At 34.6% G+C, this 5,683-nt stretch overlaps 1 non-coding gene across 1 annotated transcript; it reads right to left on the minus strand.

Moving 5' to 3' along the window:
• Window positions 1-3,213: 3,213 nt before the first annotated feature.
• Window positions 3,214-3,285, minus strand: Trnah-gug. Its single transcript has one exon. It is a non-coding gene; the product is annotated as a tRNA-His (tRNA).
• Window positions 3,286-5,683: the final 2,398 nt, after the last annotated feature.

Genomic DNA, 5,683 nt, shown 5'->3' on the forward strand with positions numbered 1-5,683 from the left:
GAATAGCATAACGCTAAGAGTTCCGGCTAAGAGTTATTCTTCAAACTGTTTTAGGTATGACAAGAAATTACACGGCTGAATCATGAAGTTCCTCTAGCAGCCGGCTAGACTACATATATGTATATGTTAAAATTTATTTCCTAAAAAAAAATAGTTTTCTGAAATTAGCATCGTAATAGAGATATAAATAGCTGCTACCACCTTCCCAACAATTTACAATGCGAATTAGTTAACTTTATTTAATTTGTTGAGCACGCTGCAGCAATTCGTAGTCAGTGAACACAAATTTGCTATAAATACGAATTGCCTTGCCGCAGGCTTTCAAAAACAAGTTAACCGAAAATGTAACGAAAAGTAATGATACACTCGTATTAATGAAGAAAAATAAGATAAAAAATATGACAAAAAATGCGCAGAAAAAAAGGATTGCCAGCCTAGCGAACAACACTTGACCAATTTGTGTGCAGTTGCAGTGGCAGTCACCGTGGAATTGGCTTGCAGCGTGATGCAAATATTTTTCAGCCTACAATGTACAATATGTGTATGTATGTGTATGTATGTATTTGTAAGTATTTATGGCATCGTGCATGCATATGAGTTACTGTGTCAACAGGTGAAGTTGAAGCGCACGCGTGCACTGTTATTGTAGTGCCAACCAAAAGCGTTGTTAAGCCTGCTGCAAATATACATACATACATACGTATATAAGCGTGTGGCAGGTTCAAGCGCGGCAACATAATTGCGACAATGCCACCAACTAGCCATGTTAATGTAGTCGGCAGTTGCCATTGCTTTGAGCAGCAACCAGTAGTAGACTACCAAGAGTCTCTGTCACTGCCACTGTCAAAGTCATTTCCACCACCACCACCACCACCATCAACCGCCGCTTCCAGCAAAAATGCCATCATTACGCGCTAGCAAAAATACTGGGCTGTGGTCACTGGTCGCAGCACCTAGAGTGGGCACCAACCAACACTCACACATGCCAACACCGTCGTGGCGAGCGGGGAGTATCAAGTTTCATTGTCAACCTTATCGCTTCATTCATATTCCATACAAATGCAATTTAGTGTACACGCACACTTACACACTTCAATGAACCCAGTCAATAGTCGAGTTATGCTTATGCTTTGCCTTACGCCTTCACTGCTGACCGGTTCATTCCTCGCTCACCTCACCTCACCTCACCACACCACATCACCCATGAAAAGTGGTGAAGTGTATCGCTTCGGGGTGCTGCGCCGTTGATGCGAGGCGACGCGTGAGTGCCAGAAGCTTTTTGCGCACGCTACCGATAAGGCGACCACAACGCCGTCGTGGCACAGTGACAGGCGCGTTGATTGCGCTGACTCGCGATCGTGTTGATGTCGTCGTTCACTTCCATGCGCTTGCACTCATTGTTGTTGACAAAGTTGATTGGTGGTGCGAGTGGTTGTTGCTGCCGTTGTGGCTGCTGCTGCTGGTGCTTGTGGTGAGAGCGTGTGCGACACACGACATGTAAATTGCTGACATACAATTATCCGCATTTTATTGGATTTTTTTCCTTTTCTCTGTCTTTATAATCATTGCTATTATATTATTTATATATTTATTATTGTAAAGTGTACTATGCGAGTTTAAATTGAAAGATTTAAGCGAGCAACTTGGCTTTAATTTGAAAGACTTACGCGAGCAACCTGCTCCGGAATTGAAAAATTTAAGAGATCAACTTGCTATGGATTTTTTAATACAAAATTTACCGTTTACAAAATTGATGTTTTCCTAAGAAAATAATAGCGAATAGAAAATTACAATGAGAGTGAACGAACACCATTTGCCTCCAAACCAAATCTGACAAAGGATTGTGGAAGCTTACTTTGGTTCGCTACCTCAGCTAGTACGGGCACAATTGGGCTACTATGTATATTAATGTTATCCAAATGAAATAACCTAACGAATTTATAGCCTATTTACTGAGAAGAAAATTATCCCATTTTGGAAAAACTTTTGTTCCAATTTTAAAAGACTTCGGTGTGAATTTGCAATTTTCCATGTAAATGATATGAAATATTTATTTTTTTTTCATTAAAAATGTTATTAGATATACACTATTCCTTCTATTTTTGTAGGGCATTAAATTCTCTAAAAAATGATTTTGGTGTTAAATGTCTAGGCCTAAAAATGGATATACATATATGCAGTTGCAGAGCTTTATTATTGCACGCCAAAACTAAAAGAAAGATGGTCGTGGGCTGTACGTGAGCCTTACCTACAATACCTGTGGCTATATTTCGAAGGACTGTTTGACCTACCGTAACTAGTCACAAATAAAAATATTAAATAAAAAAATAATAAATTAATTGTATTAAGATATATTAAATTAAAATAGATTAACCTAAATTAAATTGAATTAATGTGAATAAAATTAAATAAGAAACAAATAAATTAAATTAAATCAAACAAATCTTATCTAAAATAAAACAAAAAATTTATAAAAAGTAATAAAATTAAGCAAACATTAAATTTAGTTAAATAAATTTTAATTTTAAATAATTTAAAATAAATTGAATTGAAAATATAAAAAGTTAATAACATTATAAAAGAATACTGAAAAAATAAAGAAAATAATTAAAAATCCCTTTATAATTACCAAAATAAAAAATTTAGATATACTAAAATTAGATAAAAACAAAAAAGCAAAATAAATGCCGTCGCAATGCTTACACACATTATTAAATTAAAATAGATTAAATTAAATTAGATTGAATTAAATAAGAGAAATAAATATATTAAATTAAATTTAATTTAATTATATAATTAAAAATCCAAATCCAATCAAACATAAAACAAAAAAAATAATATGAAAGTAATAAAATTAAATAAAAAATTAAATTTAGTTAAATAAAATTAAATTTTAAATAATTTAAAATGAACTAAATTAAATTAAATTGGATAAACCAACGTAAAATAGGTTAAACTAAAATAAAAAATAAAAATCTGGAAAAAGTAAAATAACCTAAAATAGGAAAGAATAAAATAAAAAAAAACTGAACTGCGTTAAAATAAAATATAAAAAGTTAATAACATTATAAATATATACGGAAGAAAATAAAGAAAATGAAAAATCCCTTTATAATGACCAAAATAAAAAATGTAGATATACTAAAATTAAATAAAAAAATAAAATTAAAATAAATGCCGTCACAATGCTAACACACATTTTGTGTTTCACATTGCCGTGACCAGGATTCGAACCTGGGTTACTACGGCCACAACGTAGGGTCCTAACCACTAGACGATCACGGCTATTGAAAGCTTGAAAATAATTCGAATTTTTGGTTAACAAAGGCCATAGAAACATAAAGAGAAAAATTTAAAGTTGAAAGCATATGAGTGTATGTATGTATGTATATTATCCACATACATAATTTTTTTTGTACATCATGAGTAGCCACAAAAAATTGAAGCAATCAATCAATGGAAGCAGACAATGCAGCTAAAGTGGAAACCAGCAAGAAATTCAAAGAAGGTGCCAAATAAGTGAGGAAAATTAGAAAAAAGGTATAAGAGAAAAGAAAAATATGTAGTAAAAACCAAAAAAAAAAGTGCATGTTAATTAGCTATAAAAATAGCAAATAAGAGCTAAACAACTTACCAAGCTATAATAAAATGCAATGCAAAAAAAAATAAACCAATCGCGAGCTACTTGGATACAATTTCAATATCAAACTCGCTTCAGCAATGAAAACTATTGCTTTACTTATGAGTTCTTTCTGGACATTTTTGGCCAGTTTGTTCAGAAAAGGGTGGAGGAAAAATTCAATAATTTCGTTGTAACAAAAGAAGAGAAAACAACTTTGCACACGAGACTTCGAGGCAATGAGCGAGCAACAATTTGTTTCATAAATTTACTTTTAAGTAACTCTTTTTGATGGAATTTGTTTCAAGTGGATGCGTTTTTAATCAGCTACAAATACATATGTACATATGTACTAACAAATCTTTAATATGATAGCAAAAAGTTAAAGCACAGACCGATAATTAACTCTAAATTTTGTGCTATCAGTGAACAAAAAAAGAACTCCAATAAAAATCATCTACGCAAGATGGTGAAAAAATGCAGACACACGGGAATTCCGACGCGCTTAACAAGCGAATAATTTATAAAAAAAAATACCCAGTACTCGCACAGATAGGCAGAGAGAAAAAAATTGTCACGCACGCGTATCAAACATACATATATGCATACTGCAAGCACACATATTTTGCATAATATATATATACACGTTTATATTTATGTTTAGGCGTACGCAAAGGTCCAGTACCGGGAAGGCGCGTGCGCCGCCAAACGAGTTAATTCGCGACGCATAATTTGCAAGTCGCGCTCCAATGTATTATAACGACAGGCGAGCGTCACAACCTGCCGCCAATAATGAAATTATTCATACACACATAGGCTACTACATACATGTGCATCTGCGACCATAACTCAGTACTTTCGTATGGATGTACATATGGTAATGCACTTTTGAGTCTCGCGAGTAAGTTAAGTGTTGCACTTGATTTTGTATGTTTTTTTCTTCAACCCTGCCCGCTTATCATTCTGCTGCCTTAATTTTTTTTTTGTCGTTGTCTACGTAGCGTTGTGCTGCGGATCATTGCGGCATCAATGTCAACCGTTTTCATTTTCATTATTAATGATGAAACTTTCACATGCTGTTCGTTGACACACACTCGCATACACTGCACAAGGCAACGCGCTGACAAACTGATAACAACAAAAAAAAAAAAAAATCTACGTATTTATGCTTGTATGTAGTTAATAGGGTTACCTGGCCACAGAATGGCCAGGGCGCATTCCACTCTATCACAAAATCATCAACATCAGCCACAACAGCGACGATGACATCAACAACAATAACAACAACAACAACAAAGCATATGAATGTGACAACTGCTATAGCGTAGAGTTGCGCACGCGCCGTCGTCCACTTTTTGTTGGCTGTGCAACCGGCTCGTCGTCGTGCTGATTAGCGATCAGCGATTACAACGCTTACAAGGCAATCTGTTAAGACTTTGCGAAAAGAGACAAGTGAAGCGAAGTTGTTTAAGTTGGTTGTAAATCAAAATCGCCTTTTAGACAGGCGTTGTAATTATAGTCAAGTACGAAGTGCAAGCGTGGTTTAATCTGAAATACATTTACTTAATTTTTGATTGCTTCATATTGGCTATAAATTGCGCTACAACATCAAATCAAGTACTATTTAACAAATATTCCCCAGCGAATACATAAACTCATTAAATGGTCATTGTGTAAAAATAAGCTATACATATGAGTTAATGTGTTCAATATTGATATCAACAAACGAATGATCGCATTTCTTCAAGTAAATTGCGAATTACGAGGATTTGTATTAGAGGTTTCGTCATCATTACCATTTGCTTCCAAGCCGAGCATGGTAGTATTGAAATTTTCACAGATCACTTGAAGTGAAACAGGAAAGTAGGAGGAGTATATTTCCCCTTCCTTTAGCTGCTCATTTCGATTACCAAACTACTGAATTAACAACCAAGCTTAGTTTTCGGCTTCTATTAATGCTTAACTAAACAGAACATCCGATGAAGCGCCTCTTGGAGTCTTCGAGAGGAATATTCTGCGCAAGATTTATGGGCCTTTGCGCGTTGGCGATGGCGAATACCGCAG

Source organism: Rhagoletis pomonella, unplaced genomic scaffold, assembly GCF_013731165.1.
Source record: "Rhagoletis pomonella isolate Grant_MI unplaced genomic scaffold, Rhpom_1.0 Rhpom_scaffold_00002, whole genome shotgun sequence".
Taxonomy (NCBI): domain Eukaryota; kingdom Metazoa; phylum Arthropoda; class Insecta; order Diptera; family Tephritidae; genus Rhagoletis; species Rhagoletis pomonella.